The sequence below is a fragment of the Natator depressus genome, chromosome 11 (assembly GCF_965152275.1).
Source record: "Natator depressus isolate rNatDep1 chromosome 11, rNatDep2.hap1, whole genome shotgun sequence".
NCBI classification, from domain to species: Eukaryota; Metazoa; Chordata; order Testudines; family Cheloniidae; genus Natator; species Natator depressus.
The window spans coordinates 71973670-71998052 of NC_134244.1; the positions used below are offsets into that span (position 1 = coordinate 71973670).

Sequence of the window (24383 nt, forward strand, 5' to 3'; positions counted from 1 at the left end):
CCATTTAAGTGATGCTAAGCAAGAGAAGAAGAGAACAGATTGGTTCCAAACAAAACTAAACAAAGCAGACTTTCTAGTGACTACAACTCAGTTTTAGCACGTTACAATCGTTACCTAAGAAGTTGACATCACTAGCCACCCAGGCCAGGGGACCCAGCTTCCACGGGCTCGGAGGGGGCCGTTCTCTTTCTTCCCTAACTAACAGTATGTCCTGGAAGTCGACTGCATTTTTTCAGGAGCCAGGAAGACTTCCTGGGGGTGCGGACTCTGTCCCCAGCGTGCTCACTAAGCCCTTTCCTGCTGGCCGCATTGCTTCGTTTACCTTATCTGTAAATGTACTTTCGTTGTTCTCTGCCTGTCCCCAAGCCAGTCAGACGTTCCTCTGGCTAGGGCTGGCTGGCTTTACGCACTGCCTCCCAAACACATTCAGAACATATTTCCAGCACTCACGTATCACTCTTTTGTACACAGCCCACACAGACATCACAGAATGATTTTGGGGACCAGCCTGTGACCAGTTTATATATGACACCGTCTGGATACCTATGAGGAGAACCGCGTGGGGGGGTAATGAGTGTGTCAGACCTGATTTGAGTTGCTGTACAGTGGGTGCTCTGCCAGTTGGCATTGAAGGGCTCATGCAGCACCTCAGGAATATTTTGGCCCTGGCGTTGCTGTACAGCGCTGTCCACTGTCACTCCCTGCTCTCTGTCCCATTTTCTCTCTCTGCCAGATGTCTCCCTGCTCCCCTGGCAGCTGCCTTTTCACCATCAGTCCCAGAAACTGTTTTCCATCCAACGCCCCACTTATCCCCCCTCCCCCTCTATGCAGCTATCTCCTCTCCATCAAACCCCCTGTCTTGGAATCTAGTCACGGCACAGATCTGCCCCGTCCTGGCTAGCGCTGGGTGGGGTTTGCAATGGAACATGGTTCTGATCTATGTTCACCTTCCCCTGAGCCATGCAGGGCCCTGCAGGTGCCTCCCGGGCCAGCGCAGCTCAGGGCACAGACGAGACCGAGGTTAGTCCTGTCTACACTGCAGCGCCCGGCCGCGCTCTGAGGGTGTTGGCAGCCACCGTGCGCTCAGTGGCTCCTGCAGGAACAAGAATCGGAGAGTGCAGACAGGGCCAATCCCTCCTCACGCATCCCTCCCTCCTCTGACTCCAGCCTTCCCCGCTCCTGGATCCCTCCCTTCTGCCAACTCTTACCCTGCCCAAGATCCTCCTGCTCCTCACACTGGGGTCTTCTCCCCTTTGTCATTTCTGCCATGGTTCTCTTCCTCCTTGTGGTCTCTCTCCCCTCCCCCCCCCTCCTCTCCCCTCCCCTCTCATTACATCCCCCAACCCCCTCCCCAGAGTCTCTCTCATGATCTGGGCTCTTCCCTTCCTGCTGCTGCAGCCCCCTCCCCACTCCACGCCCCCCTTGGCCACAGCATCCACCCCTGACATTGCACCCCCACATCCCCCTCTCTCCCTGCACCCCCACAGCCCAGCAGCCTGCTCCCCGCACCCCCTTCTCTGCCCCCTCCTCTCCCCCAGCTCACAGGCCTGGGACTGGGAACTGAGGGAGGGGGCAGGCAGGTGATACCCTTTGTACCATCCCCATGGGAACAGGGCTGGGGGCTGGTCAGCGCTGGGAGGGGATAGTCTCTGCCACGGCTGTCACTCTCAGGGACAAAGATTCCCTTTGGCCTGAGCTGGGACAGGACAGATTATTAGGGGAGCAGTGTTTTTACCCTCCTCTTTGTAACCAACATAAAAATAAGGACGGAGCGTCCCGGAGAAGGTGTCAGTGAAAGGGAAGAGATGGGACCTGTCAGTCACACTGTAAAATGAGACCTCGCCTGCTTCATAGTCCAGGAAAACCCGCACCGGGCTGGGCCTGATGCCTGTGGGGAGGGGGATCTTGGGGGGGAGGTGCAGGCCTCATATTTCCCATCCCTCAGCCACACAGCCCAGTATCCATTCCCAGGAGTGAGTCTGACCTTCCCTGTCCTGATCACAGATTCCCTACAAACCCCCACAGTCCAGTTTATTTTGTCTCCCACCTCCACTTCCCAGTAAAACCTGCCGCCTGTGAATCCATTTGTGCCCAGGACAATCGGATAAGTATTGAATCTCTCAGGATTGTCAGGTCGATCCTGTCGTCTCTCATCGTATGTCACAGTTTTCTGATCCTCAGACAGGACGAGGCTGGGATGAGCCGTGTTTGGATCCAGAGTCACATCCACTGGGGAGAGAATCAGAGTCAGTGCTGGGGGCAGGGGCTGGTCACTGGGATCAAAGGGCAATTCACCCACGTGCCCATTAATCACTGTGATATGGGGTTCCTCACCCTTAAGGGGAGTCAGGAGCTCAGCTAATGCCGGGGGACAGGGGCAGGGGGAGGGGGTGGGGAGCAGGAGTGGAAGGGAAGGAAGGGGGAGATCTCCAGGGGCAATAGGGGGGCATGAGGCAGACACCAAGGAACCAGAGGGTGACGAAAGGGTGGGGGCCAGGGGATGGAGCAGGCACCAGGGAGGGCACGTACCGGGGTGCAGAGGGTGAAGGGAGGAGTGGGTGCCAGGGTGATGGGGAAGGGGAGGGGTGGGCACCAAAGGGGGGAGGGGAGGGGCAGGTGCCAGGGGGTCAGGTCAAGGGGAAGGACATGGGGGGAGGGGAGACAGGGACGGAGGGGAGTCGGGGGAGGGTGTGTTGAGGGGGCTGAGGGTGGGTTGCACGAGGGGAGCAGAGAGGAGGGGCAGGTGCCATGGGGCTGGGAGGAGGGAAGTAATGGGGGCAGAGGAGTGGCGGGGGTAGGACTGGCACAGGCAGAGGGGGAAGGGTTAGGGGAGCGGGAAGGGCAGGCTTGGGCGGTGGAGAACACCCCTGGCACAGCCGCTGCCACCAGGTGAGGGAGCCCCTCCCCACTTCCCCCCCTTCCGCTCCCGAGGTCCCTGCCGCCCCCCACCTCCCTCCTCTCCTCCCCCCCTCCCCATGAGCCCCCCCCGCCCCTCACTGTGTCCCTCCTCACCCCCCGCCCACCGCTCGCCATCCCGAGGACGAGATGCGGTGAGCGGTGGGCGGGGGTCTCACGGGGGCAGGGGGTGAGGTGGGATGCATCGAGTGACGGCCAAGTGGGGGAGGGAGGTGGGGGGAGAGGCCTGGGGCGAGTGGGGGTGGAGTGTGGGCAGGGCAGCGGGTGGAAGAGGTGAGACGGGGGGCTAGCCTCCCCCAAGGGAAGCTGCGCCCACTGCTCATGACGGCAGGTGCCGGGGGCAGAGGAAGGTGCTCAGGGCTGGGGCAGGAGGCAGACATGGGGGGGCAGCAAAGGAAGGGGAGGGGCAGGTACTGTGGGAGCTGCTGGGGGGTCTGAGGCCACTCAAGCCGGTTCCCCGTTGTGCTGGTTGCTACACGGGCGGAGGGGGATCTTCACCTGGATCGGAATGACTGAGGGCACAGATCCCAGGGGCTGTCAACAGGACAGTCCACGGGCTCCGGGGTCACCTAGGGCGGCACAAAAGGAGCTCGGGGCCTAAGTCCCTGGTTTCAGCTCCACGGTGAGGCACAAACCTCCTGCTGACCCCGGAGCTGCCAAAACTCACTCGCAGTCGAAGTTTGTGCAGTAAAAGTTCCCTCGGTGCCTGTGTTTCTCCCTCCAGCCATGACCACGGCTGCCTCCCTCCAGGCGCGTGGACGCCTATTCCCCGGCCTGAGCCCCAGCGTGATCCACAGGCTGGGGGAAGATCGGGGTCCAGCCGTCCCAGCTAGTTTGGTAGGCGAGCTCAGGGGCGCTCTCAGACCGGGTCCCTCAGGCGAGGCCACGCAGCAGCTGGCTGGGGAGGGCTTCCCTCATACATTTTAACCCAGGGGCTAGAGCATTCCCCTAGGATGGGGGGACTCCCAGTCCCTGCTCCCCTCGGGCAGAGGGGGAGCTTAAACTGAAACAGGGCTCCGCCAGTCTCAGGAGAGCGCTTTGACCACGAGGCGAGGCGGAGGTGGGGGGCTCCCGCACTCTCTCCTGCTGAGGATTTTCCATGGTGGATAAATAAAGGGCCATTGGTGCAGGGACGGACCCTGGCTTCCCCCCTCGCCGGGGGGTGCTCTAACCCCCCAGCTGTAGAGTCAGCCGCATACTTGCGCTCTCTGACCCAATCACAGGTGCCGACTCCGAGGCTGCTCCGGGGCTAGAGCACCCTCAGAAACAAAACAGTGGGTGCCCATCAGCCACCCTCCAATCAGCTGTTTGGTGGGCCCAGCTGTTTGGCAGTGGGCGGGAGGTGCTGGTGTGGGGCAGAGCGGGGGCAGGAAGAGATGGAGCAAGGGCAGGGCCTTGGGGGAAGGGGCAGAGTGTGGGCAGGGCCTTGGGGTGGGGGTGGAGCACCCACCCAGAAAGAAGAAAGTCGGCACCTGTGCCCAATGATCTTTAATTATTCAGTCTGTCGTGGAACAGCTTCCAGAGAGAGGAGGTCTCAGAACAGACTAACTCATACCCCAGGGGTTAGGGCCCTCCCCTGAGAGCTAGAAGGCCCCTGTTCAAATCCTTCCCTGCCTTGGGCAGAAGCGGGAATTGAAGCAGGGTCTCCCAGGTGATGGCTTTAACCACGGGGCTACAAGTCATTGCCAGCTCCTCCACCCTGGCCGGTTTGTGTGGCGTGAGGAAGGCGTCCAATTCATTCCCACAAGATCTGCCGTAGGTGCTAAGCAGCCTGACTCCAAGAAAGGGGTTCCCTTTGTGGATCACTGAGCAGAGATAGGTGCCCATCTCCACGAGAGAGGCAGGGCTTAGCACACACCCCTTTCATCCGCATCTCCTACTGTCTAGCATAGGCATCTCCTCACCTCATGTCTTGGCGTTTGTGAATCACAGTCTAAGGGCAGGTCTTCGCTTAAAATCCTGCACCGATGCAGCTGTGCCGCCGTAGCACTTTCACGGAGATGCTCTAAACTGAGAGGAAGGAGCTTTTCCCATCAGTTTAGTTCATCCAGCCCCGCCCTCCCCGGCTCAGTGCATTAGGATACCCTGGCGTGCGAGGAGCCCGGGGCTCCCGGTGTTACAATGTGCGTGCACATCCTCTGGACTCTCTCATCCCTGCTGGAGCTGCCAGACTCTCCCAGCCTGCTCGAGTACACGCACATGGTCAGGCTGAGAGCCAGGTGAAAACACGCACATAGCCACAGGTGTGAGGCAGAAAAGCTGCTGTATGGCACAATTTGTGGCAACTGGGTCAGGGGAGTGTCACAAGCTGGTTATAAAAACCTGTCTGCCCTTGCAGTGGGGACAGGGCCTGCCTCACCCCAGAGCCAGGGGGACGCTGAACAGCTCTTGTCTGGTCCTGTTACACGAGAAGAACATTGTGGGTAGAGCTCGGTCTGAGCATGGAAATCCTGCCGTTGGGAAGAGAGAGCTGAGCCGTTCAGTGCCAGTGATGGGCAGATAAGAATGCCCATCCTGCAGAACCCAGGTACAGCCCTGGGAAGGGGACACTAGGGGACATATTTCACCACTAATCAGCCCTTTCCCAAAGGGAGTGTGTCCCTGTGCTCAGCAATAAATCTGCGTTTCGTCTGCCCCCAGTGACATTGCTATTTCCAGCCGACTGAATGTCACAGGGAAACACTCTGTGCAGGGAAAGGAGCAGAGAGCTCCCAGGGGAAGGTGGGTCTCACCATGGATACAATGCCAGCGGTATGTACAGTATCTGTGTAGAGCCGGGCGCTCCTCCACCCTGCAACCAAACACAGACAGAGGGGTAAGAACGCCCCTGGACACAGACACACTGAGCAGGAGACAATGTCACCCAAGGGTCGTACTGGGGGGAATGGAACTTACTGAGCTCAGCCTGGAGTTTGTCTGAAAATAAAAGAGAGAGAAATGAGTCAGTGTCACATTACCTTGCAGAAGGGAAGTGAGTGAAAAAGACCTTAAAGCAAGGAAGCCTCCTGGGCAGCAAAGGAAAAGGAAAGGAAGAAATACAGTACAGTAACCTCATCTGGCCACCTGCTCAGGAGCAAGAGGTTGTTAGAGCTAAAGAGGGATCCTTCAGCAAATGAAAAGTATTAACCCTGTGAAGCCAGTAGAAAGCCACATTAAGTACATTGGGTGAAGCGAATGATAGGAATTAGAGGGTTAAAATGGAATTAGAAGAGGGAATAGCCAAAAATATAAAACAAATAAAGGGAACAATTGAGGAGGGTAATGACAATGCTGAGAGACTGATTTCTTTGCAACAGTTTTTACCACACTGAGTGTGGTGGGAAGAGACCAGCCCTGGAGCTGCTCTTTTCAAGAAATGAACATCAGGGCTTGAGGTGTGAAGCAGATAATTGAACAGACTGATTAATGAAAGAGCCAGACGTCACCAAGACCAGAGGAGATCCTTGCCAGGTTGCAAATGCCCAAGAGTTGTGAAATGACCTAAGAGCGCTATGGCGGAGCTGTTAACAATAATATGCATCTCATTAAAATCAGCTACTCTTCTGGAGAATCGGAATGTTGTAACCAGCTTTTCAAATTTTGGTAGGACTTGTCCTGAGAATGACAGCTCAGTGAGCCTTGGGGAAGGGGTTGGAATAGGGGCAGGGAGGAGGCAGAGTTGGGGTGGGGCCTTGGGGTAAGGGGTTGGCATGGGGGGTGGGGCTAGGGTGGGAAGAGGTGGGGTGGGGCGGGGCCGTATGGAAGGGGTGGAGTGGGGTCAGGGCCAGGGGTAGAGGGAGGTCGAGCACACAGGGGAAACGGGGAAGTCAGCGCCTATGGTGGTATTAGATAAGTTTTTCCTCGGTGATGCCCTCATCAGGGACAAACATTGTCGTTCATGTCCCCAGCAGTGATCCTCACACATGGTGCTTGCCGTGCCTGTGTGAGGCCCACGTTAAAGAAGCGTTGCTCAGTCATGAAATGGACTCAAGTGGCTCGAGACCTTTGCCTAAAGCAGCACCTGCTTGACCAGGCTATGTGACCTCCTTTCGTTGTGAGGTCCTTGTCTGACTGGAAGTGGCCCTCGGGCTCTGAGAGCACTGCTGCTTCGCAGTCCAGAGCAGGTGCCTCTCTCAAGAAACGGGGGAGCTGTTCCCCATTGCATGCACCAAGGAAAGGATCTCATAAGACCAACTGAGACTCCAGGAGACTCTTTCACTTTGCACAGGGTTGGTGCTCATGTGCGATATGGCATGGGTGCCTCTAACCTTTCCCTGGTACCATGTGGAGAGATTAGAGACCTGGTATTATGGGCTCTGGTTCCGGCCCCAGGGCATCTGTGGAGTCTGGTACCAAAGAGGATGATGGTGGCACTGACTGTCTCCGTGTCGGTGGCATTCCAGGCAGCCACAGACCTCCTTTGCCTTTCACCCCAACCTCTCCTTTGGCCCAGGGCTATGCCATCTATCGCCCCATTGGCTGAACAGGCTGTTGAATCAGGGCCAGTATCGAGGTTGGTGTGGGAGATCTCAACAGCTTTCACCGTCCTTGACTTCGGCACTGTCAACCAGTCCAGTACAACTGATGACTTTGGGACTGATACTGCTTCCAGCCTTGGCATACTCAGTGCAGGTGGAGCTGCTTCCATTATCAGCCCTGGTCCCTGCCTTGTTATGGGTCACAGATGAGTCAGGCCAGGTACTTGCTCCCTCTGGTCTGGCTCTGACTTTATTCCTGGAATCCCAAGGCTTCTCAGTTTCAAGGTTGGGATCTTCCTTCTCCTGGTCTCCATCGCCAAACCAGCATCGGGGACTGTTTACAGAGCATTATAGGCATCAGGACTGGTGCTTCTCTCATGGTCAAGATGGGGGTCTCGGGCCACAATGCCTTATCCTTACCAGAGGCCTCCATGGAATCTGTGGGACCTTCCTCGGTGATGGAGGTCATACTGCTTAGCTCAAGCAAAGGTGACATTGCTGGTCAGATCAGCAGTAGGAAATATAGGCCCACCACAGGTTCATAGAATCATAGAATCATAGAATCATAGAATATCAGGGTTGGAAGGGACCCCAGAAGGTCATCTAGTCCAACCCCCTGCTCGAAGCAGGACCAATTCCCAGTTAAATCATCCCAGCCAGGGCTTTGTCAAGCCTGACCTTAAAAACCTCTAAGGAAGGAGATTCTACCACCTCCCTAGGTAACGCATTCCAGTGTTTCACCACCCTCTTAGTGAAAAAGTTTTTCCTAATATCCAATCTAAACCTCCCCCATTGCAACTTGAGACCATTACTCCTCGTTCTGTCATCTGCTACCATTGAGAACAGTCTAGAGCCATCCTCTTTGGAACCCCCTTTCAGGTAGTTGAAAGCAGCTATCAAATCCCCCCTCATTCTTCTCTTCTGCAGACTAAACAATCCCAGCTCCCTCAGCCTCTCCTCATAAGTCATGTGCTCTAGATCCCTAATCATTTTTGTTGCCCTTCGCTGGACTCTCTCCAATTTATCCACATCCTTCTTGTAGTGTGGGGCCCAAAACTGGACACAGTACTCCAGATGAGGCCTCACCAGTGTCGAATAGAGGGGAACGATCACGTCCCTCGATCTGCTCGCTATGCCCCTACTTATACATCCCAAAATGCCATGGGCCTTCTTGGCAACAAGGGCACACTGCTGACTCATATCCAGCTTCTCGTCCACTGTCACCCCTAGGTCCTTTTCCGCAGAACTGCTGCCTAGCCATTCGGTCCCTAGTCTGTAGCGGTGCATGGGATTCTTCCATCCTAAGTGTAGGACCCTGCACTTATCCTTATTGAACCTCATCAGATTTCTTTTGGCCCAATCCTCCAATTTGTCTAGGTCCTTCTGTATCCTATCCCTCCCCTCCAGCGTATCTACCACTCCTCCCAGTTTAGTATCATCCGCAAATTTGCTGAGAGTGCAATCCACACCATCCTCCAGATCATTTATGAAGATATTGAACAAAACCGGCCCCAGGACCGACCCCTGGGGCACTCCACTTGACACCGGCTGCCAACTAGACATGGAGCCATTGATCACTACCCGTTGAGCCCGACAATCTAGCCAGCTTTCTACCCACCTTATAGTGCATTCATCCAGCCCATACTTCCTTAACTTGCTGACAAGAATACTGTGGGAGACCGTGTCAAAAGCTTTGCTAAAGTCAAGAAACAATACATCCACTGCTTTCCCTTCATCCACAGAACCAGTAATCTCATCATAAAAGGCGATTAGATTAGTCAGGCATGACCTTCCCTTGGTGAATCCATGCTGACTGTTCCAGATCACTTTCCTCTCATGTAAGTGCTTCAGGATTGATTCTTTGAGGACCTGCTCCATGATTTTTCCAGGGACTGAGGTGAGGCTGACTGGCCTGTAGTTCCCAGGATCCTCCTTCTTCCCTTTTTTAAAGATTGGCACTACATTAGCCTTTTTCCAGTCATCTGGGACTTCCCCCGTTCGCCACGAGTTTTCAAAGATAATGGCCAAGGGCTCTGCAATCACAGCCGCCAATTCCTTCAGCACTCTCGGATGCAACTCGTCCGGCCCCATGGACTTGTGCACGTCCAGCTTTTCTAAATAGTCCCTAACCACCTCTATCTCCACAGAGGGCTGGCCATCTCTTCCCCATTTTGTGATGCCCAGCGCAGCAGTCTGGGAGCTGACCTTGTTAGTGAAAACAGAGGCAAAAAAAGCATTGAGTACATTAGCTTTTTCCACATCCTCTGTCACTAGGTTGCCTCCCTCATTCAGTAAGGGGCCCACACTTTCCTTGGCTTTCTTCTTGTTGCCAACATACCTGAAGAAACCCTTCTTGTTACTCTTGACATCTCTTGCTAGCTGCAGCTCCAGGTGCGATTTGGCCCTCCTGATATCTTTCCTACATGCCCGAGCAATATTTTTATACTCTTCCCTGGTCATATGTCCAACCTTCCACTTCTTGTAAGCTTCTTTTTTATGTTTAAGATCCGCTAGGATTTCACCATTAAGCCAAGCTGGTCGCCTGCCATGTTTACTATTCTTTCGACTCATCGGGATGGTTTGTCCCTGTAACCTCAACAGGGATTCCTTGAAATACAGCCAGCTCTCCTGGACTCCCTTCCCCTTCATGTTAGTCCCCCAGGGGATCCTGGCCATCTGTTCCCTGAGGGAGTCGAAGTCTGCTTTCCTGAAGTCCAGGGTCCGTATCCTGCTGCTTACCTTTCTTCCCTGCGTCAGGATCCTGAACTCAACCAACTCATGGTCACTGCCTCCCAGATTCCCATCCACTTTTGCTTCCCCCACTAATTCTACCCGGTTTGTGAGCAGCAGGTCAAGAAAAGCGCCCCCCCCTAGTTGGCTCCCCTAGCACTTGCGCCAGGAAATTGTCCCCTACGCTTTCCAAAAACTTCCTGGATTGTCTATGCACCGCTGTATTGCTGTCCCAGCACTGGTGAGCTTTACCCATGGAGTATTTCGAGGCCTATCAGGACCTCTTGTCCCCTGCTTCACTGGGGATTCAGGCAGAGTTCCTTCAATGAATGTCCATCAGTTAGTGGATGCCCTGCAGCCATCTGCTCCTGGTAGCGTAGCCCTCCCGATCAATGATGCACCACTGGAGTCTGCAAAGGTTTTCTGGAGCCTGCTGACTTCCATACTGCCCACCACACTGCATTGATTTGGCCTCAACTGGAGTATTGTGTCCTGCTCTGGGCGCCACATTTCAGGAAAGATGTGGACAAATTGGAGAGAGTTCAGAGAAGAGCAATAAGGATGATTAGGGGTCTGGAAAACATGACCTATGAGGGAAGATTGAAAGAACTGAGTTTGTTTAGTCTGGAAAAGAGAAGACTGAGAGGGGACCTGATAACAGTTTTCAAATGCCTAAAAGGTTGTTACAAGCAGGAGAGAGAAAAATTGGTCTCCTTAACCTCTGATGATAGGACAAGAATCAATGGACTTAAATTGCAGCCAGGGAGGTTTAGGTTGGACATTAGGAAAAACTTCCTACCTGCCAGGGTGGTTAAGCACGGGAATAAATAGCCTAGGGAGGTTATGGAGTCTCCATCACTGGAGATTTTTAAGAGCACGTTAGACAAACACCTGTCAGGGATGTTCTAGATGGTGCTGGTCCTGCCATGAGTGCAGGGGACTGGACTTAATGACCTCTCGAGGTCCCTTCCAGTTCTATGATTCTATGAAAGTGCACAGAAAGGGCTTCTTCTCTCACTTTGGCATAAACTCCCTCGTCATGACTGCTGTGAATGATAGAGCCCAGCAGGGCAGGTTTAAGTCCATTCTGAAGGACAAATTCTCCAACAGGATGGATTAAATGGGCAGGAAGATTTACACTTGCTCCTCCCTGCAAATGGGAATTGTACGCCAGCAGGCTTTGGTGTCCAGTTATGACTTCGTAAATTGGACAGTGATGCCTAAGTTTGCAAACCAGCTGCATGTAGCCACTAGAGAGGAATTTCAGGAATCTGATTTTCGACAAAATCTACAGGGTTCTGACCAGAGTGCGGGGTGAGGGGCTCAGCCTACATAAGCAATGAAGTATGCAACCTTCTAGTTGAAAAAAAGCCACATAATTTTGCTCCATGATCTAAATTTTCACCGTGAGATTCTGTGCTCGGAACCTGCAGCATCGGTGCAGGGAAGAGCTAAGGTGACCGTGACGGGTTGGATCACAGAAACCCCCTGGGGGCTGCCAACTGATGTGCCAAGACTACGTCTGCCCCTGCTTACCTTGCCAACTTGGGACTCCAGCACCCTGTCCTGTGGAGCCAGACACACCAGTCTGCTCCAACACAGACCAGGGTCTGAGCCACATGCCCCAAAGCTGCAGGCTTAACTGAAAGCAACTTAAGAAGTGTTCCTGTCTTTAACACTCAGAAGCCCAACTCCCAATGGGGTCCAAACCCCAAATAAATCAGTTTTACCCTGTATAAAGCTTACACAGGGTAAACTCAGAAATTGTTAGCCCTCTATAGCACTGATAGAGAGATATGCACAGCTGTTTGCCCCCCCCCCCCCGCAGGTATTAATACATACTCTGGGTTAATTAATAAGTAAAAAGTGATTTTATTAAATATAGAAAGTAGGATTTAAGTGGTTCCAAGTAATAACAGACAGAAAAAAGTGAATTACCAAGCAAAATAAAATAAAACATGCAAATCTAAGCCTAGTACAGTAATAAAACTGAATACAGATAAAATCTCACCCTCTGAGATGTTTCAATAAGTTTATTTCACAGACTGGCCCCTTCCCAGTCTGGGCACAATCCTTTCCCCTGGTTCAGCCCTTGTTCCAGCCCAGGTGGTAGCGAGGGGCTTTCTCATGATGGCCGCCCCCTGTGTTCTGTTCCACCCCCTTATATGGCGTTGGCATAAGGTGGGAATCTTTTGTCTCTCTGGGTCCCCACCCCCACTTCTAAATGGAAAAGCACCAAGTTTAAGATGGAGTCCGGTACCAGGTGACATGGTCACCTGTCACTGTGAGACCCCCCCAAGCCTTCATTGCTCCCAGCCTGGCTCACAGGAAGGCCTGCCTGCAAACAGAGCCATCCACCGTCAATTGTCCTGGTTGATGGGAGCCATCAAGATTCCAAACCACCATTAATGGCCCACACTTTGCATAATTACAATCGGCCCTCAGAGTTATATTTTCTATTTCTAGTTTCAGATACAAGAGTGATACATTTATACAAATAGGATGACCACACTCAGTAGATTATAAGCTTTGGAATGATACCTTACAAGAGACCTTTTGCATGAAGCATATTCCAGTTACATTATATTCATACTCATTAGCATATTTTCATAAAATCATACAGCGTGCAACGTCACTGTGACTTTTAACATTCCTGGCATCCGCCGGCTCCTGGGCTGCTCTGGTGCCAAAGCAGCCCCTGAGGTAAGTCAGGGCTAGTCCACATGGGTGCTGCAGTGATGTCATCTCCAGAACACCGTCTTCTAGCATACGGTGACTTGCACGCACACCACCCTCATTTCTATCCTGGGGCTCCCTATGGTTTTTCATAGGCCAAAGCACATAAAATAAATTTCCCCTTCTGCGGGGTTCTGATACATTATAAATTAATTCATTTATTTATTTTCTCCCCTCTTGTCACTTTACCTTTCTCTCTGTGTTGCCTCCAGAAGCAGTAACCGGCCAGGGCAGTGAGAACCACCAGGAGAGCCAGGATCACCCCCAGAACCACAGTCCAGGCATCGACTCTTGGGAAAAACAGCTCTGCAAGAGAAAGTGTTATTGACTTGGGAACAAATACGTACATAAGAATATTAGAACAGCCAGACTGGGTCAAACAAATGTTCCATGGAGCCCAGTATCCTGTCTTCTGACAGTGGCCAAAGCCAGATGCTGCAGAGGGAATGAACAGAACAGGGCAATAATCAAGTGATCCATCCCCTGTCACCCACACCCAGCTTCTGGCAGTCAGAGGTTTAAGGACACCCAGAGCAAGGGGCCACATCCCTGCCCATCTTGGCTAGTAGCCATTGGTGGACCCGTCCTCCATGAACACACCTGCTTCTTTTCTGAAACCAGTTATACTTTTGGCCTTCACTAGATGGCAATGAGCTCCACACGTTGACTGTGCGTTGTGTGAAGAAATATTTCGTTTTGTTTGCTTTAAACCTGCTGCCTATTAGTTTCATTCCTTGGTTCTTGTATTATGTGAAGGGGTAAGTAACACTTCCTTGTTCACTTTCTCCACACCCCTCACAATTTTATAGACCTCTGCCCTATCCCCCCTTAGCCGTCTCTTTCCCAAGCTGAAAAGTCCCAGTCATTTTAATTTCTCCTCAGAGTGAAGCTGTTCCAGGCCCTTAAACATTTTTGTTGCCATTCTCTGCACCTTTCCATTTCTAATATAGCTTTTCTGAGATAGGGCAACCAGAACTGCCTACGGTATTCAAGATATGAGCGTACCATGGGTTTATATAAATTTATTATGATATTTACTGTCTTATGATCTACCCCCTTTCTAATAGTTCCTAACATTCTGTTAGCTTTTATTAATACCACTGCACATTGAGTGGATGTTTTCAGAGAACTATCCACAATGAGTCCAAGATCTCTTTCTTGAGTAGAAACAGGTAAGTAAGGCCTGATCATTTTATATGTCTAGTTGGGATTATGTTTTCCAATGTGCATCACTTTGCATTTATCCACATTGAATTTCATCTGCCACTTTGTTCCCCAGTTTTTTGAGATCCCTTCATAATTCTTCACAGTCTGTTTTGGACTTAACTATCTTGAGTAATTTTGTATCATCTGCAAGTTTTACCATCTCATTTTTTACCTCTTTTTCAGACCTTTTATTCGTATGTTGAACAACACTGGTCCCAGTACAGATTCCTGAAGGACATCACAATTTACCTCTCTTCTTTCTGAAAACTGACCATCTATTCCTACTCTTTGTGTCCTGTCTTTTAAGCAGGTACTGATCCATGAAAGCGCCTTCCCTCTTATCCCATAGCAGCTTACTTTGCTTAAGAGCCTTTGGTGAGGGGCCTTGCCAAAGGCTTTCTGAAAGTCAAGGTACCCTGCATGTACTGGATCACCCTTCTCCACATGTTTGTTGACCCCCTTCAAAAAATTCTAATAGATTAATGCAGCATGATTTCCCTCTACAAATGCCACGTTGACTTTTCCCCCAACAAATCATGTTCACCTATGTGTCTGGTACTTCTGTTCTTTACCATAGTATCAACCAATTTGTCTGGTACTGAAGTTAGGCTGTAGCTGCCAGGCTCGGTTCTGGAGACTTTTTGTTTTTAAATAAGAATTCTCTTCATCACCCCCTTGAGAACTGCGATGTTCCAGCACAGAGAGAAGTCAGATACAAACCGAAATACTCTTGCTTGAAGCTTGCAGCGTAACACAATGTTTTGTTTTTTAGAATCCAGAATCTTAACACCCAAGAACCCAAAACAGAGAGGGGCTGCTCCCTAAGGCAGCAGGCACAACTTCCACCTTGCAGGGCCCTAGAGCTCAGTCTCTAGCCCAGGCCCAAATGTCTACACTGCAATTTAACAGTCCCTTAGGCCAAGCTCCACAAGCCTGAGTCAGCTGGCATGGGCCAGCCATGGGTTTTGAATTGCCACGTAGACATATCCAAAGAGAACTAAGCTTATTCAGAATTTTCCAAGAAGTGCTCAACATGTTGAAGTTCCAGGCCAATAAATAGGAGACAAAATGATAAATACTTTCTGCCCATGTCTGTGGCATCTCAGTCCAGCCATGTGCGGCACGGACGGGCACTGACCTGCTATGGAAATCGCTGACTCTCTCTCCTGGTCGAGTCGGGGGTTCCTGACACAGCAGGACACTTTATGGTTGGACTCTTCTGTTAGAACAATGGCAATCTCTGTTTGAAACAGGCCACCGGCCTCTTGGGATATTTTTTCAGAGGCTGATGGTAAGAGCTTCCCCTGGAGATCTCTCCACTGAGCCTCAGGCTCTGGGTACCATCCAGATGATCGACACACCACCTGGATCCCTCCATCCTGATGGCCCTCTACAGAGATGTCAGGATCGGAGCCCAAACCTACAGAAGAAATAAATAAATTTGTGATAACCCAGTAATGAGCCAAAAGCTTTATTACACTGTTATCAAAAGCCATTTCCTATCAAACTAATAATTGAATGTGAGTCCACGAGTGCAGCTGATCACCTAATTTGGCCAGATTCCTATTTGATGTAGAGTAGAATTAATGTTAATGTCAGTGCTGTTCTATGCACAAACTTTCTCCAGTTTAGTTAACCTGGTTTAGTTAATCAAGTGCAAATCCCTTAAATCAAGACTTAAACTAAATCAATATAAGCCATTTCCAAACTCGTTTCAGAGGGTCCACCTGGATGTTTGCCCTAGTTCAGCAGTTCTCAAATTTTAGCAACCTAAGGACCCCCATTTTGATTTCAAATTTTCAGCAAACCCCCTAGCCCAACCCGCTCAGCACCAGGCCCTGCTCTCACTCCACCCCTTCCCCCAAGACCCCATCCTCGCCCCACCTCTTCCTGCCCCTGCTCCACCCCTGCCCCTCCTCTTCCCCACCTCTTTCTATCCCCTCCCCTGAGCACACCCCGTCTCTGCTCCTTCCTGTCCCTCCCAGGCCCTGCTGCACACCGCTGAACAGCTGTTCCCCAGCACACAGGAAGCACTGGGAGGGAGGAGGTGGTGTTGAGGAAGGAAGGGGAAGGAGTTGATCAGTGGGGTCCGTGCACCCCCTGGCGTACCTGGGGGTCCACGGACCCAGTTTGAAAAACTCTTCACTAGTTCATTGAAACCAGTGTATGTGTATGTGTAAACAAGCCTTAAATAATTCACTAATAAAAAACTTTATTATAGGGGAATTCAGGTTGCCTTGGCAGGGCCTTGTATCCTTCCAGAATGCTGAAATGGGTAGCAGAAAACTGATACCTCTCAGAGCCGGGAAATACACTCACCAAAACAGAAACACAAACCATGGGCGGCAGGGAAAGCTGAGCCTTCCCAAACAGCCAGGATGTGGCCCATCCACACTCCGCCCCTTCTCCCCATCCTGCTTCTCACTCTGCAGGTGTCCGGCTCTTCCGGGGCTGCCAGCCTGCTGATACTCTGGGGCCAGGGGGGCTGGGGCTGCTCTGCCCGGCTTCGGAGTCCTGGCACACCGGGGCCGGGAAGGCAGGGGACTTGCTGCCCAACAGCCCAGTGCTTTGGGGCCAGGAGGGCTGCGGCCACGCTGTCTGGCCTCCCCACACTCCAGGGCCGCGTGGTGCTCCGTGGCCGGGAGGGCTGGTCCCTTGGGCCCTCCCAATGTACTGGTCGACAGCCTGGTGCTTTGGGGCCAGGAGGGCTGTGGCCACACTGCCCAGTGTAATGGCAAAAACAACAGCCAGCAAATTTTCCTACTCCAGCCCTCCCGGCCCCGGAGCACCAGGGGTAGGAAAATTTGCTGGCTGCTGTTTTTGCCATTACATTGGCACTCCAGCTTGGAAAGGCTGGAGCTGCACTGCCGGGCCTCCTGGTTCTCGGGGTCGGGGGGAGGAGGGGGCTAACCTGGAGCAGGGACCAGTGGCCACAATGGAAGGGGGCTGGGGGCACAGGGCAGGGGCCAAGCCCACAATGTGAGCCGGGCTCCACATAGCACAGAGGGGATGAGGCCTCGGGTGGAAGGGGCAGGGCTGGGTCGGGGGAGAGATGGGGGCTGTCGCAAACACTAGATAAGGTCACACTGGGGATTTTTTATTACTGATGAGCTGAACTGAAATAAAATTATCTTAATTTGAAGCAAGTGTCTTGTGAATTCAAATGGATTTCTTTATTGCGGGGTCAGTCTGTGGGCAGAGAGGCCCTTAGGTTGCTTGGAAATTGCATACAGACCATCCGAGAAAGGGAAAACAACCGCCCAGGAGAGACAAAGAAGGGATGGGTGTCTGGTGCCATTTCCACTCGGGAGTCTTCACCAGAAAAGCACAGGCTAGCAGGGGTTCTCACAATAATTTTTTTGGTGGCCTAAGTGTGCGCAGCCACTCTGGTGGCCACTCTGAAAAACCCCTCTCCGACCTGCAGCCCTTAAGCAATAGCCCACCCTGAGGAAGGTGAGTCAGGAACTCACTGGCCAGCTGCAAAGTCCCAGCCTCCCCATGCCTTGGCCGGGTGGCAGCCGGGCAACTGCCCAGGGGAGTGCCTCAGTGACCAAACCCTGCTGACAAGAGCCTCCTCCAGTGCCATTCACACTGGCCCCACATGTCTCCAGAGGCACATGGAAATGACGAAAAACACACGTACAAGTGTGCCAGAGCTGTGGGCTATGATTGTTTGTCTTACAGAAGCAATTAGAGGTCCCAGGTGAGACTGCGTCCCCAGCGGGCTGGGCATGGTGCACACATCCTAGGAGACAGTCTGCGCTGAAGAGTTTACAGTCTCAACAGGCATGATGGAGAAAGGGTGAGCGAGGAAACAGAGGCACAGAGACCTGCCCAAATTCTTGCACAGCTCAGTAGCAAAGGCAAGACTGGAACCCTGTCCCTTGACGCTCAGTCGACGGCTCTATCCACCAGGTAACCCTGCCTCTCACGTATTGCTGGTCTAGCATATGTGCACCTGCTTCACATTCTCCAGTGAGGCTGGGTGAGCGGCCTCATAATCCTGCCAGCTCCTGAGCAGGGACAAGGGACTGGCTTTCCCGTTGATGAACACAGACCGTGCCTCTCGCCACAGACACTTCGCGGCAGGTCTGAAGGGTTGAATAAGAACCACTGGAAGGAGCTGTGCACAGTTGAACTGATGGGCAGGGAGGCTAAACTCTTCCACTACTTTCACTTGCAAAGGTAATTTTAGAAACATATTTGTAATCCCCTTGGGCTTAGAGAAGCCCCTTTAAGACCTGCCTCAGGCAGAGGAAGGGCTGGGTGTTCCAGAGGGAGGAGGGTGGAGAGAGGGAGAGGACAGGGGCGTAGGCGCTGACTCCGTGGGTGCTGCGGGGCTGGAGCACCCATGGAGAAAAATTAGTGGGTGCACCCACGGGCAGCCAAGCCCCAGTGGCAGGCGGTGGGCTACAGGACCCTGTATATCAACCACGGTTACCCTGTGAGTGCCAGACATGAGGCCAGACATTAGTGTGAGGAGGATCAGCTATTGTTTGGCCCCAGGGGTGCACAAGAGAGTTGTAATAAACACAACATATTCATATCACCCAACTTTTTAGGCGTGTTTGTGTATTTTATTTACCCCGTAAATGTAACCCATGAATGCTACCCCAGACTCCAAAGAGTCACAACACTCTTCGAGACAATCTGAGTATTTGCGTGGATTTTAGAGCCCTTAGAAAAAACAGTCAACTAGAATAAACCTTCACCAGAGCAGAGCTGCTGCCCCTCTGTAATGAGATAAATCAGGTGTCATCTCACCATGAATCTTTGATCCACTTATGACCCTACTGAAGACATCAAAGTATCACAACAAGTTACTGACCTGCCACCTGTAGTTCCAATAAAGCGTCTTCATAAGCCACTCTAGACTGAAAAAAACACTTGTACTGTCCATCGTCGGAGGGTCGGATATCGCGTATTCTCAGGGAAACACTCCCATCCGTGATGTGGTCTTTTCAGAGCTCAGTCCTTCCTTGATATTCTGGCATCTGCTCCCCACACTGATCCTGCCCATCGTGGTACAGATGCACAACTGCAGAGTACGGGGACCTGAACCATCTCACCTCCATGCTCTGAGCATCCATCCTGGGGGAAAGGTGGCAGGGCAGGATGGCCTCCCCACCTAAGGAAGCGGTGATTGGATGGGCAGGTCCAGTTACTGTGAACTGTGCTGAGAAAAATGCAATGAAAATAGAAATTAAATTGACAGGGGGCTGAAGGTGGCATTAATTCAGCAGTAAGACAAAATAAAAGAGCGTCCTGCATTAGAAGTGAACACCCCGTCTCCATGCAGTGCCCTAGGCATGTCTATAAGTGCAGAGAGTCACATGCTTGGGGTAGCTGCATCTTTGACTCCCTCTGGGGTCTGCTTAAGGATTGTCCCTTAGGTCTCAGGCCTCCAGCTGTCACCTCTCTCTGGGCAGGGACCCATGGCCCTCTCTCTCCACTGGGGAATAAGGCTTGCAGGTTTTCCCACCAGGTCTGACCAAAGTCCACCACCTATGCTTTGCTTTCCATCCCAGGGCTATGAACAGTGTGTGCAAGCGGTTACCAGTAACCAAACAGGTTTTCCAAAGCAGGGAACATTTATGGACAAAAGCCCGAGAGAGAAAAGTTACCACAAACCAATCAAACATCTTACACTTATCGCAAAGCATTCTCATCTGGCACATGGGGACAGACTCTCTGTCAAACCTTTCTCTAAGGGTTTCTCTCAGTTTGTAGCCCAAGATCCCAGGCTTCTGGTTAGCTTAAATCAGCTTTTCATACCAAAAATCTTCATTCTCTTTGGTTTCTGGAACCTGCTCTGAACTAGTTTCACTGCCTGGGGTGGTACTTCTCTGGAGCTGTTATCTGTCCCACAAGAAATTACGCCCCATCATTTGTATATCCTGCAGGAGATGGGGTAACCCTCCCCCACAGAGTAGATTACAATCTGGAGCCCACAAAGATACATATAGAACGGATCGATACTGTGAAGTTCCACTCCGTATGCTTTATGAAAATAGGCTTATGAATCTGAAAATGACATAGCTGGAATGTGCTTTATGCAAAAGGTCTCTTGTAACATATCATTGACAAAGTTATAATGTGCTGCATTTGATTTTCCTATTTGTATGCATGTATCGTTCTTATAGAAATATGAGGTATGAACTTGTATTACTGGTGTAGTCAGACCAGGTGAGGGCCGTCAATGGGGCATCGGGAACTTGGTGACTCCCATTGACAGGACAATTGGCTGTAAATGGCCTGGTTTACCTTAAAGCCTTCCTGTGTATGGGTCAGGCAACCTAGGAAGAATGGAGACTAGGGTCTTACACAGACATGTGACCATGTCACCTGATACTGAAATCCATCTTGAAGCTGGTACTTTTCCAGAGTGGGGGTGGGATTCCAAACAAGGGTTTCCCCGCCTTAGGGAAATTCTATATAAGGCGGGGGAAGTAAACAATGAGGGTCTTCATCTGGCTTAAGAGATGGCCTCCCCACCCCAAGGAGATACCTGAAAGTATCTGGAAACAAAAGAACTGTAACTACAGGGGTGGGAGAGAACAGGCTGGACCCAGGTCAGAAAAGGCAACTGACCTGGGAAGCATTTTACTTGAAATAACATCGAGGGTGAGAAGTTATCATCTGTAACTGATTTCTTAATGTATTAAGCTGAGCCGTGCGTGTTTTGGTTTATCTTGCTTTATGATTTACTTTGTTCTGTCTGTTATTACTTAAAACCACTTAAATCCTACTTTTTATACTTAATAAAATCGCTTTTGTTTATTAATAAACCCAGTGCAAGTAATTGTTACCTGGGGGAAAAACAGTTGTGCACGTCTCTCTTTCAGTGATATAGAGGGCGAACATTTTATGAGTTTACCCTGTATAAGCTTTATACAGAGTAAAACGGATTTATTTGGGGTTCAGGCTCCCAGAAAGGCTGAACACTGGGCGCTGGGAAAGTCCCTGTTAACTGAGAAGCCCCACGGCTGAGTGAATCTCAGTTTCTGCGAACTGCAGAGGGGCGTGGCCCAACCTCTGAGTCTGGGCTGGAGCCGAATTGGAGTGTCTGGCTCAGCAAGACAAGAGTGGAGGGGCACCCGTTCTGGCAGGAGGGTTGTTCTCTGTGGTACCCCAGAGCATCAAGTGACAGTCTCCAGGGGGTCTCTGTGACCGAACCCATCACAGATACTATCTATGGAGGGGGTGCAAAATAGACAGAATATTCATGATGTTAATTTGATAGTCCCCAAATACGGCATGTGGTTGCCATATCTGTCACCCAGAGTTCACAGGTGAATGTTATACACTGTCCCTATCATCGCTGAATAGGGCTGAACACTTCTCACAAGCACCTTGGGTATAATGGGTAATGGGGGGGCGGGCCTGGTTCCCTGACAAACCAAAGACTTTTCATGCTGCTCCAGTGCAGTGCCCTCCCTGACTGCTGTAAGGATGGTGTAAGGGCCAGCAGGATGTGAAAAGAGATCATTGCCACTGTGCAGGTAAAGTCAGAAGTCAGATAATGAAGAGGGAGAAGGAGGCAGATAGAAAAGTGCAGGGGGCAGAGAACCAGCCATTGTGGAACTGAACAGAAAGGGGGGGGGGGGTCTCTGGGCAGAGACTCAGCATCCAGAGCGACAAAGAGAGCTGGTTAAATTAGCAGAATGGAAACCACAGCAGGAGGGAACCAAAATGTCTGTGTAGCTGTGGGGGCAGCCCCGGGGGTGCCATGGGATACGATAAGACTTTCACTGAGGGCACAGAATGAAGAAGGCCTCACTCTCACCCCTAGACGGCTGTGCCTAGTGCAGTGTGAATGACTTGTGGGTTTTAATTTCATAACTGGGGAGTTGGGAAGTCATGATTTGTTTGTGGCTGAAGAGTCTGATCTGTGACTTACATGGTCCAGCGGTGTAGTGTAGCGGAATTGTGTAGTGTCCCTTTAAATAGTTTGTGAGCCCAGTAACGGCGCTCACCATGTTCTATGTCTTAGAAGCCTCCAGTCAGAGCAGCAGCGTGTGTATAACTAGGCCTGACTAGATTGTGTATAGATAAACACCATCACTAGGACCCAGCTGTGCTCTGCGGTTTATGGTCGTTGTGTAAAGAGCAAAAGACCAGGGCTGGATTTAGGGGCAGGCGACCCAGCCAACCACCTGGAGTGCCAGGATTGGTGGGCGCCAGGCTCGGGGGGTGCCAGGCTTGGGGTCCTGTGTCTGTTAGTGACAAAAGGGAAAACAGAATGTTTGAAGTGAAATGTTTCAAGTATAGATGTTAGTACATTCCAGTTATTCCTACAATTAAAAATTTTCTTTGAGGAAACTTTTTTTTTTTGCTTCTATAGGCATGAATAGATACAGATGTAGAGATCCTAGCATGCCCATTTATTGTCTTATATGACAGGGATAAATCATGCATGCAAATCGTGCATCAAAGCCATGAAATGGGCTACAAATACAATAAGAGAAAAGTATTCAAAAATTTAACAAATGGAAGGGGGGGGGCAACAAAGAAACGCTCCTCGCCGAGGGCACCATTTGGTCTAGGGCTGGCCCTGCAAAAAGCAGACGTGGTTTACGAGACAAGGCAGGGAAGGGAGGTGGATGGTGATGACCAGCAAGAGAACATCAGCAAACCCAGCGAGGAGCCCAGAGCTCCTACCTGACACCAGACTGTGAACCTGTAGAGCGAGGCAGAGAGCGACGTAGCCGGGCAGAGCGGAGCTCACTGTGGAGCCGGGAGAGAACGAGGGAACCTTCCCCATCATCGTAGCTGGGTCTGGGGAACAGGAGAAATAACCAACCAGATGGTGAGTGAGTGGGACGCGGTGACAGCGACACAGGGCAGTGGGGAGGAGGTAACAAGCACCAGAAGGGAAGGGATTTCCCCCACAGGTCTCGCCTGCCTGGCTCCGAGCAAGGTCAGATGTCACTGGGCCAGCAGCCGGTCCATACCACACTCACACCATGGCTGCACCTGTGGAGATGTCTGGTGTAATTTAGATTGCAATAGGACATCTACACTGAACACATCACCGGCCACCGACAGTGCCAGGAGGCATGAGCTGGAGCGACATGGTGCATCAACTATGAGAGAGGGACCGAGAGACTTTGTCCGTTGGACCATATGAACTGGAGCCATAAACTCACTGAACGTTAAATCTCATCAAATGAGGGTCAATCCATCCTCATCATCGTATTCACTCACTATACTCCACACCTGAACATAGCCATTATATGAACAACATGCCCTCATATCTCAATGTCTGTCCTTTGACCCGTTAACCTTTTACCCCCAGTCGGGAATATTGCTGATTATGTATTCCTTAGCCACCTGATCTTAAACCGAACTTCGCAGCCCTTGGTAATCTGTACGTTATTCCCTGATAACCTGAAACTTCTGTGCTTAAATTCTGTACCGTTCACTTTTTTAAAAAACATCATCTTAATAAAAATTTTAAATCTGTAAACTCTCCAGGGCAAGGATGGTTCCTCACTACTGGTGTGTCCAGGGCAGAGCACAATGGGGCCCGCATCTTGGTTGGGCCATTTAGGAGTTACTGTAATATAAATAAATAAATAAGAAAGGAGGTATTAAGGAGAGCAAGTGGGTGCACGCAATGCCTCTGAGCGTGGTAGGAATGGCCCCTAATTGCTGTAGGAGAAAGCAGCGCCATCTCCCAGCCACACCTGTCTTGGGTGAGGGCATGGGCAGCAGGTATCACAGGCCAGGGGAGGCTCAGCCTCCCCAAACAGCCCAGCCTGCCCAGCCCAGCCCATGCTCTGCCCCCAGCCCCCACCTGCCTGCTTCCAGTTCCCTCTTTTCCGCTGGGACTTGGGCAGGGGCAGCCAGCATGTGGCTGGGACTTGGGGCAGCTGGGGCCGGTACAAGAACCGGCCTATGGCCAGGACTCAGGGTGGTGCTCCGGGGCTGGGGGTGGCTGGGGTGGCCTGGGACTGGGGGGCCAGTGGCTATGGTGGGGGGGCACCGGCAGGGAGGGGGGCGGGGACTTGGGCAGAATGGGAGAGGCCCGGGGCTAGGGTCCTGCAACGGGCAGGTCACGTGCTGCCCATAGGTGAGGGCTCTCGGAGGATCTCCCGAAGAGCAAATCAGCCCCAGGCCCCAGTGATTTTACATGTCAGTGACCCACCCAACATCTCCAGTGCTGGTGCAATGTCAGGGTTGAATTAGGATCAAGGTCACCACATCTCTGTGGCCCCTCAGCTCCGCAACGTTTAAACAATTCTAAAGTGAGATTCCCAGAGGCGGTCTGGTCTGTGCTCCTGTCTCTGAGAGCCGGTAACACGGCTTCGGTGCCTATGCCTGTCGGGTCCTTAG

At 51.7% G+C, this 24383-nt stretch overlaps 1 pseudogene; it reads right to left on the minus strand.

Annotated features, from left to right (window-relative positions):
* Positions 1–1667: 1667 nt before the first annotated feature.
* LOC141996207 (butyrophilin subfamily 1 member A1-like) lies at positions 1668–22812 on the minus strand (annotated as a pseudogene).
* Positions 22813–24383: the final 1571 nt, after the last annotated feature.